We start from the raw sequence: 13,567 nt of genomic DNA on the forward strand, positions 1-13,567 counted from the left end.
GGTCTGAAACCAAAGAGACGCAAACATGAGATGCAAGTCCCCTTTTCAACAAACTTAGAGCTCAGCATTCCTTTCACAGATCTCCCCTCCACCATCCCTTAGGGGCCTCTGAGCCCTACCCCTTGTCTATGCAGGGATTAGCGATCCCTGATTTCAGTCATCAGTGGCCAGTAATCAGAGTAGCTGCACCAGTGCAAACCCGTAGCATAGAGAAGGAAAACCACGATTTGCAGCAACTGAACTTGCCCATGCAAATCACAGCTTTCCTTGTCTACATTAGGGCTTTTCACCTCTGCTGCTGCATTGATTGCTGGCCACTGTGCCCAGTGTAGACATGGCCCCCATTCTCTCTCCACAAATGTTGAGGTCCATGGTAATTTTTCAAAAAATGTTGAATGACTGAATGACATAACCCCCCCTCCCATGTCCATCACTAAGTACGGTTATTTTGTCAAGTGTTCATCGTGCAACACGGTGGCGCCGACCCATACAAGAAAACCAAGAGTTCCCTTAACCCACAGCAGTCTCCTATCCCTACCCCTCTGTTGTCTGGTCGGTGCCTGCTATAGTGTGATAGGTTCCCCATACAGTAGGGTCACCAGATGTCCCATTTTTATAGGGACAGTCCCGTTTTTAGGGACTTTTTCTTATATAGGCACCTATTGCCCCCAACCCCCGTCCTGTTTTTTCACAGTTGCTATCTGGTCACCCTAACCTACCATGACTTTTCCAAAAGCTTCAGCAGCTTTCTAGGAAAAATCCCATTTAGCATCGTTCTCTAGGAAGAGTCTAACCCAGGCTGGAAGCTCAGTGCAGAGAAAGGCAGCATGGGGGAGACTTCCCTTGGGGTGAAGAGCTAAGAGCCACCAGCTGAAGGGACTGGCTCCGGTTTGTCTGGCCAGGAGCAGCCGGGCTCCGGAGCAGGCTGCCTGGCGTGTTTCACACGAGTGGGGACCGCCTGGGGTCAGGCCTGCAGGGAAGGAGCGCACCGGCACTCAGGGAAGGACTGCGGGATCAGAGGCACGCTGCTCTCCGGCTCCAGGGCCATGGCAGAGCTGCCGCCGCAGGCACCGCTGAGCCGCAGGGCGGGGGGGTGCCAGTCTCCCAGCCGGCACGCAGAGGGGGGCACTGCGCCCCCCCCGGCAGCTCGGAAGGGGACCTCGCGCGTCTCGCCTTCCCATGGCCCGCTCCAGCCCCGCAGGGTGCCGGGCGCGGCCGGCCCAGGCTCACCTCCCTCGGTGCTGCCGCGCCCCGCTGGCTCTCGGCGGGCCCGGAGACCTGCGCGCCGCCGCCGCCGCCGCCGCTCTCCCGGCCGGTGCGCACAGGGGCCTCCCCTTGCCGAGGACCCCAGCGCGCAGCCCGTGCGCACACACACACACACAGACACACACACACACACACTCTGCACAGGCAGCTGTCCGCCTTGGCCGCCTGTCCCGCGGCGGGGAGACACGGCGAGGCAGAGCGGGGCTGGCGGGGGGGCCGGCTTGGTGTATATTTTTAAAGTCCCCCCTCGTCCCACCCAGGGCCGCCTGGTGCTTATTGATCCACACGCAGGTAGCAACCGGCCCGGATCGGGGAGGGCTGAACGGCCAAGCTTATCTTTGAACTCCATTGGTATAACACGTGCTAAAGGCACCTGCCCTGCACACACTAGGCTGGTAACACGAGTTAGCCAACACCTTCCAACTCATAGGGTCTGGCTACCCTGTAAGCAGAGGGGTGGCTGCACCGCCCATGCTAGCTGTGAGGGCGATAGGGTAGGTACAGATAGCAGGGAAGCTGCAGCAGCAGGGACTTCAGCACAGGCTAGCTGCCCGGCTGAGTACCCAAGGTGCCAGGCTACAGGGGTAGGCTGGTACAGCCACCCTCCTGCTGCAGCGTCACTGCTATTGCTACCCACGCTCGGGTGAAAGTGACCCACTGGCGGCTGTATCGGCAGGGTCGCCAACGGGGGGCGGAAGGGGCAGCAACCTTAAAGCAATGCCAGAGAGTCCTTTGCCACGGCAGCGCTTTAACGTCGTTGCCCCAGCCGCCAATCTGGGGGGGAGCAGCAGCCCCAGGGCTCCAGCTGCTGCTACCGCAGCAGTGGCCAGAGCCCCAGGCCATTTAAATCAGTTCTGGAGCCCCAAGCAGTGCGAGCAAGGTGGCCTGGAAGGGTTGGCTGGGGGACGCTCATCCCCAGCCCCACCCCTTCTACCCAAGGCCCCTTAGTAGACTGAGGAGTAGAGAGTTCAGTAAACACAACATGTGAAATCCTAGTTCCAATTAAACCAGTGGAAGTTTTGCCATTGACTTTCCTGAGGCCAGAATTTCACATTAAGTCTGTACAGGCAGACCAGCATGGGGAAAGTCATCTACTCGGTGATCCTACCAGGTCATTTTAGACCGCATATTAAGGAGGAATGCTCTTCTAGCAAACACCTACCCAACATAGTTGTGTAATTAGCAGTGGCTATTGATTTAGTTCATTTCTGGCCAGTCTGAATCTGAACTAACCATGGTGCCTGTCAATCCTTTAACAATGCACTTAGGTCAAACACAGGTGGTGTGGCAAATTACTGTTTTTATTTTATCCAGTGGTCTCTTTGTTCCCCTTATTACACGATGTATGTTTTCTCCTTTTAGGAAATCCTTACCCCAATTCAGGAAGTCATCCCTACACAGGAAAACTTAAGCACCTGCTTAAGTGCTTTCCTTAATTGGGGCCTTAGTCTGAACGGGGAAAAGGGTGCTGCTTTCACATTCTCATATAAAAAAGTATCTACCAGAGTCCTTAACTACAGCGTGCATACAGGTATCACACGAAGGGTTCTGCACAGACAGTTTATGAGTCATGCTGTTGGGATGGAAGGAAATGGGGAGTAGAGGGAAAGGTCACCTGTGTTTGCGAAGACAGATGAGTTTCCAAAGGCAGGAAGGTACAGTAAGACCCCAAGAAAACCCTGAAAAGGGAGAGCATTTCTGCATTGTGCTCTAGTCTAAAGGGCAGAAGTAGGCTAGGAAGACAAAGGTGCCAGGAACAGGTTACTTGCTATTGTGTCATCTTGAAGTTGAATGGAAATGCAGGAGGACACCACACTAATTTGTGACATTTTGGGTTGTCATGTCTAGCACTGAACAGCAGGTGGCATCATTACCCTTCCAATAAACAGAAATTATACCAGGCAGTGGCACAGAGAGGAGACCCTGAAGGGAGAATCATCCCAGGCAGTGAGGAGACCTGTGTGTCTGTCTTCCACACTGGATTAAGTTCTCACCTGCAATCAATGCACTTGAAAAAAAGCAGACAAACCAAAGTGTCTCTGGCAGTGGAGGGGGTGGTAATTTTGCTCCTTTATTCCCATCATTCTGGGACTCATTGCAAACCCCCCACCCCAGGTAATCGCACGCATACCCTTGGAAACACCCAGCTAAGGGTAAGAGATGTCCCCTGTCTCCAGATCCCCTAAACCGCCGCATGACATCTGCAGAACAGCTCCTGGGTAGCATGGCCTTTGCAACAGACATTCAGTAATTGGCCCAGCTGAGCGGGGATTTGATATGACCTGCCCTGTCACTGAAGGGGCAGCACACGGCTCTGAATACAGGCCAAGGGCCAGATCCTCAGCTGGTGGATATTGGCTCAGCTCTGTGGAAATCAGAGGAGCTAGGCTGATTTACACCAGTTGAGGAGCTGGCCCTGAGTTTCTAAGGCCCTTTTACACATTGACTTTTAGCCACCTTTGTTATTAGTGACATAATTGGCTCTGAACATTTGGCCACCTAAGGTTTTTCTGAGCCCTTTCCCAGCACAATGTAAGTGATGGCAGGGTATCAGCACAGCCATCTCCACACACTTACTGCTGCAGAAGATGGAGGGGTGAAAGTCATGAAAGGCTAAACTGTGTCGTTGCTGCCAGAGCGGGAACAGCCTGCAGTATCCAGTGATTGTGCTTCCCCCAAGCTCCATGGCCTGCGCTGAGGGCATGAGCAGAAGACTCAGACCCTGGCCATGCCCCTTTGGGATGATGTGTCCCTCCAGGGTGCAGAGAGGGACCGCCCTCTGCATTCTGCCCAGCACTGGGATACAGTTGTCCCAAGCCCTTTGTGGGTGGGAAGAGAGCAGGCTCTTTTCCTTCTTCCCCATGTGCCCCCAGCTGTGCAATGTGACCCAGAGGAGAACTCCAGTTGATAGCCAAGCCATGCATCTCCTTATTTATTGGGCACATCTGGGTGGACGGATAGGGATTCCAGTGTATTAGCCCATTTTTACAGGTGGAGAAACTGAGTCAGAAGGAAGGTGAGTGACTTGCCTAAAGCCACCAAGAGAACAAGTATGAAAAGCAAACTTGGGGCTCCTAGCTCCCAGTTTTCAGACCTCTATGTCACACCTCTCCTCTCCCAGGAGTGTGGTTTGGGTGAGTCTGAAAGATGTATGTAGGGCAATCAGAGCTCTGGATTGGTGACTGCATGTGTGCTCACTGCCACTTGGCTGTCTTTGCATTGCCCAGAAGAACTGTGCCTCACCTACTTGTTCACTCACGGTCTGATAGAACATGGGCCAAAATTGTGTCCCCTTCCCCGTCAGCTCCATTGTATTCTTCATCAGGCTGGGCTGCTGAGCTCAGGACAACAGAGAAGAAAAGAACACTACCCCAGCAAGCTCTGCTGCCTGTTCTCAGCTGGCTTCCTGGGAGTGTCTGGGTAGCAGGGGATGTGGCTGAGAATTTCTGATGACTCCCTGCCCCACACACATCTGTCCCTGGCAGCAGACCCTGGTGTTGCCCCTTCCCAGCAGAGGTAAGACTCCCCCTGAAAAAGCACTAGATGTGCTCCACTCCAAGTGGAAATTCATCCCTGCCCAGACACCAGGGATGCACCTGATATGGGGCTGGTTCAGCCTCTGCTGCAGGGTAGGCCAGGCTTGAGGGCTGCCCTAAGTTGCTCCCCTGCTGCAATGGCTCCTGTGGGGCTTTGCAGGAGTGTAGGACTGCCAGAGTGCAGGTCTTCATTGGCTACACCTCAGCTACCCCTGCCTTGACCCAAAACACCTCCTGCCCCAAAGATGTGCAGGTGCAGCTTTGTGCTCTGCACCCAGGTTATTTCCTGGTGAAGTCTATGTCTGCCTTACAACCTTTGGCACTGGCCTAGCTGGCAGAAGGGGGCATAGTGCAGTGATTAATAGGAGGTCCTAGCTCGCCAGCAAAACACAGGGGACAGCTGAGGTCGGCAGACAGGAAGCTCTGACAACAGGTGGGGTTCATCGTTTTCACTTGTATGGGCTTTCTTACAACCTGTGTTCCTGTGATGCAGCACTCCTGCCACCAGCAGTGTGCAGTAATCATGAGATAGCACAAGGTCTCTGGGGGACAGAGGCAGGGCCGTTCGTACTCATACACAAAGTACGCAGCTGCGTAGGGCACCAGGAAATTTAGGGCCCCAAATTTCCTGGTCCCCTGTGCAGCTGCATGCTGCTCCACTTCCTGCCGCGCCTCTTCCCCATGGCCCTGCCCCTGCTCCGCCCCAGCCCTGCCCCCACTCCCCCAAGGACTGTGGGCAGGGTTGGGCCTGCGCTTATTGGTGGCGGAAAGTGCAGCGACCCGGCCCCAGTCGCACTGCCGGTGAGTGCTGGAGGGCAGTTCCCCCCTGCCTCCCAAGCCAGCCCTCCCGCCCCTCTGCAGAGGCTTGGGGCCCCACACATTCCCCCCACGGGGGGGCTATGTAGGGCCCCATAATAGCTAGGGGTAGCCCTGGACAGAGGCTATGGCAGGTCTGATCTCTGCAGTGTATCTCCGCATTGGGGGCAATAGAGAGAGACAGCTCATGCACTCGTAGCAGCAGCAGGCCTGCAGGTGGCAGCTGGGGAAAGGGCAAGGGGGAGATGTCTGATGTAAGCAATGAGGGGAAAATACCTCTGGAATTTGATCAACATGTTTGCGTTCCCATGGTCAGTGCTGGAGCAAGTCTCCGGCCTGGGGCTAGGGGTGCTGTGTTGTTGAAGATGCCGGCTTTTGGATGCTGATGCTTTGAGCATTGGAGCCATTGAAGAGCCCACGACGTTTTTCATCAGAGGCATTGACCCCAGTGCCTGGCCGGACTGCGAGTCGGGTAATTACATTCTGCATCAAGGCAATTCCCCCTGCAGGCTCAACTGAATGCTGCATTTTCCTTTTATTATTTGCCCAGTGCAGTATGTAGTGTTACCGTGTGGTGTTAAATCGCTGCCTTGTTCTATCCCAGAGGAGGCTGCATTTCAGTGCTGAGTGAAGTGATTGCTATGTTTGCAAAGATTTGGATCCTTCATGGGGAAAGGTACTAAATCAATGTCAGATTAAAATAAGAGTGGCCTTTGATGCCATTCGGTCTGGTGCTGTGTTGTCTCAGAAAGGAGAAGCCCATTCTGCCTGACCTGGGAATTAAGTGACTGTGCCCTGGAGAAGTGCTGTGGGAGCTCCTGCCCATGGGCCTCTGGGTGAGCAGGGAAGGCTGCTATGAGCCTAGTGTTGCATTGTTTTGGAGGCAGGGTTAGTAGCTGGCCTCCTCCCTCCCTGCCCCAACTTCTCCCAGTTGATCCAGCTGCCACTGCTGGTTCCCAGGGGGATATGTAGTCTTAAGAATCTCCCCCTAGGGAGGTGCTGAGGGTTGGGAAGGTGGATTTCATATCCCTGTTGTTTTTATTTGCCCTGCTGTTGTGCCTAGGAACCCCATGGCATGGGCCAGGACCCCGCTGTGCTAGGTGGTGTACAAACACAGGACAAAAGGCAGTCCATGCCCTGAAGAGCTAGAGAAGCAGATGGCAGGTAATTATCTGACACAATGCAATAAAATCAAAAGCAGAGTAATAGTGTGAAAACCCTTCAAGGGCTTTAATAAAAAATAATGCTGGAGACAGAGAGAGACAAAAACCCTATCCACAAGCCCTAGCGGGAGAGGGTTGGGAGGGGAGGAGGAAGAAAATACTCCCTCAAAAAATCTCCTGTCTTTGAATCACCCTTGAGATTCAGCTTGATCCTTCTTGGCATATTCTTGTAGACCATCCACCTCCAATTCCTGGTTGAATAGCAAAGAGAAAAAAAAAGCTAAAGTATTGCTTGCTCATGATGGCCATTATATCTATTCCAGATAAGGAATGTGCAATCATTACAGTCAGACTGAGGGCATCACTGACATTTCAGGATCAGACAAATATCTTTCGGATGTGGCCCATGATGTAGCCGTACAAAGAGACCCTCAGCTGATGTAATGTGGTGTCATTCCATATTTCCATTAAAGTCGATAGCCCAGTAATTCTTATCTGTTAAGGTGGATTTTATTGAATTGGGAATGGATTTTGCTGTCTGTAACCAATTCAGTAAAATCTACTTTTAGCTACTTCAAGCTGAAACTAGTTGTAGATAGCTTGGCAGGACAAAAGATGTATTTTCTCTCATCTTGATGGCACCAGACAGTTTGTTGCATTCCATGCTATTATGGCTCCACAGCTGAGGGCTAATGATACAGGCAGGGTGGGGGTGATCCTTGAAGATCTTACAAAACATTAAATTCTGCCTTCTTATGAGTCCAATCCTGCATGTCCTTTGGGTGCGGAATTCCCAGTGAAGTCAATGAAGGAGTTCTGCACATGGCAGGCCTGCAGATTTGAGCCCTTAATGGTTGGTCTCTGCTTTCTTGTTCAGTGTCAGAGCTCATTATATATGTAATTGTCACTGTTTTTCCTTGTTATTTGTATTACAGTAACACCAAGATCTGGGCTGACTACATAGTAAGAGTCAGCACCTGCCTCGAAGAGCTTATATTCTAAACAGACAAGGAAAGAAAGGAAATATTGTGATCCTCATTTTACAGATGGAGAGGCTGAGGTGCAGAGAGAGTAATGACTTGCCCAGAGAAAGACAGAGGAAATCTGCGGAATCCAGGTCTGTTGAGCCACAGTCCAGTGCCTTAGCCACAAGACCATCCTCCTACTGGAAGTCACATTACTGTTAGGATTTTGCTAATTATTCTCTCAGTCTTTCTTCTTCTGTGATAGCCTTGGATTTGGCAGCACAGGTCACAGATCCCCTTGGTTCTTCTTATTTTCTTGCCATCTTTCCTACTTTCCGCCAGTCCTGAGGACCTTCCTTAGTTTTCATTCTGTCCTCACTTAAGCAGAAACCTTTTGAAGTGAAAGGGAGTAGTGCATGAGTAAAGAATTTAAGATTTGGCCCAGTGACTAGAACTGGGACTTTCTGGAATTGAATGTGTCTGCAAAATGCTTCTGTCCTGTGGTTATTTAGCTCCCTTCTCAGTATTTGTGGTAAGGATTTGTGCAATTTTAGTGACGTGTGTAATAAAGATCTAATCATCATGACCAGGGCAGTGTCTCCATTTCACACCCAATCCCCTTGTCTCCCTTTTCTTAACTATCACTTCCATGTCTAGAGCTCTGATGCTCTCCAAGTCAAACACACGTCACTTTGTGCAGCATCCTGGACAGCACCTCCCTTTGCTGCTCTTTCCTGCTTCTTGTTCCCATTCTCGCAAGGGTGGCACCTTCTCTGGCTTGCTCAGCTGAGAATGGAGAGGGGGAAAGGCCATAGGGTGAAGGGATATTTTTGGAGTGAAGTTGTAAAGTGCCCCCTTGTTCAGACTTTTCCTCGCTCCAGCACTTTCCTGTCCCATCATGCTCCCGACAATCATCTGCCCCGTTGTGCCTCCACCCCCTCTCAGAGGGACTTGGCCTAAAGATAGTATTTATAATACAGTGTTTGGTGCAGGGTGATGGTGTTAGCAGCACAGTGACAGAGGAGGGAGAAGAGAATATAGTAGACTCCTATTTTCCTAAGTTAACAGTAACCTCCCAGGCCTGGTGAGGGGGCCTCAAGGGCAGTTGAGGCAGTCATGTTACTACCCACACCCCGTCTCTAGCAGCGGTTGCTATAAGAACTGCAATTAGCAGCCATTTGTTATTAACCAAGAGAAAGGTGCATTCCTGGCCTTGTCGCAAAGAATTGGCTGGGAATCCTGGGCTAGACCTGGATTTCTGGCCAGGTTTCGATGGACTGCAAGGCAGCCAGCCCTGCATCGAACTGTAATGGTGTGTTTCTTTCCAGATCTTACTCTCTAGAGGGAGAAGCAGGGGGCACTGTCTGCTCACAGATCCTGGAACTCTCCAACTGACTGCATTAGAGGTAGCAAAGTACTGGAGAGGGACAAGTTGAGTAATAGAAGGTGTCCTCTGGAGCTTGTTTGTGTGACTGAATTAAATGGCCTCCCCTGACCTCCTGCCAAACCTCTGCCCCCTTGGGTTTTCAGGGTTGCACCTTTATGGGAAGGCTATTTTTGAAAACTGTCCCACCTTTCTCTCTGCCCCAGGCCCCGTAATAAGAGAATAAGGAAGCACTTTGTAAAATGAATTGGTGGTAAATTTAGATCAAATAAAAGGAAATCCTTCCTCACACAGCATGTGCTGCCACCCTGATGGAAAGCACCGTCGGGAGCAGATCATCTAGGACCAGCACTGAGGCTGTATTGTAGTAGGGCCTGCATGGCTGGTTTTCTGACCTGTAATAACACAGTAGTTATATGGGCTAAGATAGTAAAGGCAATTCAGGCCCCTGATTCAGGCATACTCTGATCACCGAGGAGTGCAGGGGGGAGGGGGGAGTCAGGAAGGAATACCCCACCCAACCCTCTCCAATGTGCAGCACTATACAAATGGCTATATTAGTGAGGAGGAGGGGGACCCACACTCTTAAAACAGGCTGGCAAGCTGGTGTTTGAGCCAGGGAGGGGGGCCATGGAGACGCTCTGAGGTGCACTGCAAACTGAGTAAATGCCTTGATTTTTGTTACTGTCCGGGCAAGTAGCGTATCGGGGAATTCCCCCTCAGCAAAGCATCCTGACCGCAAAATACCGCAGCTCTCAGCATTTCTTCATCCACTTCGCAGCTAAGTAGCTGAAGCGTTGTGGCAGCTTTTCACACCGCCCTCTTACCCACCCTCCTGTCCTGCGCAAGTGGAGACTGGGACCCAGGATGCCCTGGATGTTACCATATCAGGGACGGTTTTGCACATTTCCAGGTTGCTGAATACCTGACTGGTATCTAAAGAGAACATTCCCTTCCCAATGGGGAGCGGGCTGTGCTCAGGCAGGCAGGCCATGGCAGACTCCCTCCCCCACCAGAAGAATATGAGTGTGTAAATGTTTAGTGCCCGATTGTATAGCCCTTGCACACGTTAGTGAGCACTTCCCCACGTGACACGTCCCCCGGAAGTCAGTGGAGCTGCTGGTGGCTGTAAGAGCTCATCACTGTAAGGATCCTTAAACGTTTTGTGCCAGATTCTCAACCTGTGTAAATCACTGTAGCACCATGGACTTCAACGGAGCTGGGCTGATTCACCCCAGCTGAAGATGTGACCCTGTGTCTAAATAGTAGCCAGTAAAGTTCTGGAGACTAGGGGATGGAAAGATAAATGGAAACTGGTACCTCTGAATTCCTGAGCCTACTTGCCAGTTTCACTGCAAAGAAGCAACTTCACCATGCACCCGTCTGTCCCCAGTCACCATGGTGATGGACAATTGCCTCTTGACCTCTGCATCCAATTACTGCAGCATGGCTCACCTCTTAATACATCTGGTCCTTCCTTTTCAGTCTCTTTCAGGGTTGCTTCTCCTCAGTGTTCTTTGGGCTGAGACCCAGAACTTCATTTAATCTAGATGAGATCCAGAGGCCTGGAAGCACATTCATGAGACAAATGGATGTACTTGCATATTCATGAGATGCGGGTTGCCGACCAGCTGCATATCCTTGATCCAACAAGGCATGCTCTAAATACCTCAGTTTATATTCATAAACTGCAGAGGGTTAATTTGATGTTCATGGGCTGAAATCATTGCCATGTTTGTGGAATCAGCCTTTTAGTTCCTAGTTACAAGTTCTCAGTTTGCTTTTATAAGATCCAGGATAATTTAACAGGAGATGCCCTGGATCTGCCTATAATGTCCCATTTCTTAATTTTACCTTGCCTTGCAGCTGGGTACAAAGCGTAAGTCAGGGCAACATGCAGGGATTTCAGTTAGAAAGGTCTGGGTATGTTCACTTCCCCATCCCGTTTGTTGTACAGCATTATGGGTCACTCAGGGAATTCTGCATTGCTTGGGCAAAAATGTGTCTACAGTTTGTACATAAGGTCAGATGCAGCGTGCGTGGTAACGCAAATCAAGAAAAATGAGCTCCAGGGCACCAAGATGCTGAACACGTCCATATCGTGAAAGCAGTTCCCCTAAGAGCAGGCCAGAAGAATTGGAGATGGGTCCTGTGCAGTAAAGAAGCTGGCCCACGATTCTCTGATGCTGGTGTGAGAACACAAGACCATGCAGTTCAAGAGAGGTTGCCCTTTGTTTCAGTGAGCCAGTCTGCTGTTTGTCTGTCTTAAAGTGAAGCCCCTGAATGGCATCCTTTTCAGTACTGCTTTTTCCAAGCAGGCTGCTGCTGTGTCTCTTACAAAGGCAGGAAATGAGGGGTTGCTCAGAGGACAGATAATGGAATACAGAATGTTTCCTTTCTAGTTCCTTTGCTGGTTCAAATTCCCCCCAGGCTGGTAGTGACTGAAAGTTATTGCTATCGGATGGCTGGTTGCTTGAGCATGTGTTTGGTGGACTGCATTTGTACCCACCACGTTGAGCAGTCTCTACGGAGAGATCTGAAAGGCTGGACTGGAGCGGTCCAGAAGACACGTGAAGCTCTTCTGGGGAAGACTGTGCTACCCCTGTGGCTTGCGTAAGCACAGGACTTCAGTCCTCCAAGCCACCAAGGCAGCATTTTTCATGAGAACTGAATAACCAGAGAGAAACAAAGGCAGGAAACCTTCACTTCTCTGGGAACCTTGCGGGACCTGTTTGTGGTTTGCTCCTGGAACCTTTATCAAGAGAGCAGGCATGGCACAGCCATTCTACAAACACCATTCGGGTAATAACCTGCCTGGGACTTCTCAGCAGGCCAGGGTTTGCAGGTTTGCCCTTTGATAACAGCAAAGATAAAATTAGAACCCTGCACTCAGTTAGGCTCCCCCTCCTGTTAGTATCCTCTTGAAATGTGCTTTGTACCATGTGCTTAGCCCTGCAACAAGGCATTGAGCAGGTACAAACAGCCACCCTACACACACTCGCACTCCTCTCCTCCAACAGCCCTTCTCCTAAGCACCCTCTGTGCTTCATTTCATACACTAGATCTCCATGCTACAGCTTAACCCCCAGCCCCATATCAAACTCTATCAGAACAGCTGGAAAACAAGCAACCAAAGTAAACCCAGGTTAGCAGTGACTGAAACTACCAGCTCCTGGTGGTTTGGTGGCCTCCATGAAATGAATTGGGGGTTTCACGGAAGCCACCAGCTAACTGGCACCTGGGTTGCAGAGCCAGCGCTAGGCATAAGCAGACTAAACAATTGCTTAGGGCCCTGAGCAGCTCAAGGGGGCCCCCTATTCGCTTTTCATTATGTTGTAGAAAGGGGGGATATTCCTGCTTAGGGCCCCCAGTGGGCTAGTACTGCGTCTGCTGGGTTGACAGTCTCAGCAGAGAGGGCAGGGCCTGTATGGAAGCTAAACTCCCAAGGTCTCTCCAGCTCAGGGTTGAAGTACACTGATGGGGCAGTGTGGGAGAAGCTTGCACAGCCGATGTCCACACTCTATCAGTGCTGTGAATAAACAGAGCACCCCAGGGCTATTGGTCCCACATCTTTCACTCACCCCAAAAAGGGAGTCAAGAGAGAAATTTTCTGGGTGTTTTATGAGAGCATGTTGGATAGTGCTGGTCATGCTGATGTCTGAATGACATGCCTGATTGCATATGTACATTCCATCATTGTGCCAGTGCAATACACTCGGTGGGTGCGTGTGATCATGTCTCCCTCTAGCCATTGGATATAGTGACGCTAAGAGCATGCTGCTTTCTGATTGCTAACACTTACTCCCTTAGCACAGTGATAAGGACTTGTCAGTGCTTCTCGTACAGCAATGCGGTGTCTGTGTGTGTATGTAGTAAAAAAAAACCGTGGCCCATACCCTCCCAAAGAGCTCAATGGAGCTATGCCAATTGACTCCAGGTGAGGATCTGGCCCAGAGTGGGAAAGGTTTCTGAAGCAGAGCCAGTTAGGAAGAGAAAAGAAGTGCAAGGCCATGAGAGAAGACGAGGCTGTGGATGTGCAAACCAGGAAAGATAAAGGGGAAACGCTAGATGAGAGAATCCAAAGATGCCGTGTGTGTTGGGGAAGGGGAGATTGTGGAATGTTCAGTGACTAAGGATGTGTCTACACCGCAATTAGAGGTGTGATTACAGAATGTGTAGATGTACCTGAGCTAGCCTCAAGCTAGCTATAGTGCAGTAAAGCTGTGGCTGCACAGACTTCAGTGTGGTCTAGCTGCCCAAGTAACTACCCACAGTCCCGTGTAGGCTTATGCAGTTCATGCTGAAACTTGTGTTACTGCCACCTCCCTAATCTAGGACCCAAGATAGATAGATTAAAGCTATCTCTAGTACATCTGTATGTGCTTCCGTCACAAACCCTGATTGCAGTGTAGGCATACCCCAGAAAAGAACGAAGCT

At 50.9% G+C, this 13,567-nt stretch overlaps 1 long non-coding RNA gene across 1 annotated transcript; it reads left to right on the forward strand.

The window, feature by feature from the left end:
* Window positions 1-4,525: 4,525 nt before the first annotated feature.
* Window positions 4,526-9,907, forward strand: LOC122455629. Its single transcript, XR_006273960.1, has 3 exons — window positions 4,526-4,782; window positions 6,682-6,782; window positions 7,717-9,907. It is a non-coding gene; the product is annotated as an uncharacterized LOC122455629 (long non-coding RNA).
* The last annotated feature ends 3,660 nt before the right edge of the window (window positions 9,908-13,567 follow it).

Source organism: Dermochelys coriacea, chromosome 8, assembly GCF_009764565.3.
Source record: "Dermochelys coriacea isolate rDerCor1 chromosome 8, rDerCor1.pri.v4, whole genome shotgun sequence".
Taxonomy (NCBI): domain Eukaryota; kingdom Metazoa; phylum Chordata; order Testudines; family Dermochelyidae; genus Dermochelys; species Dermochelys coriacea.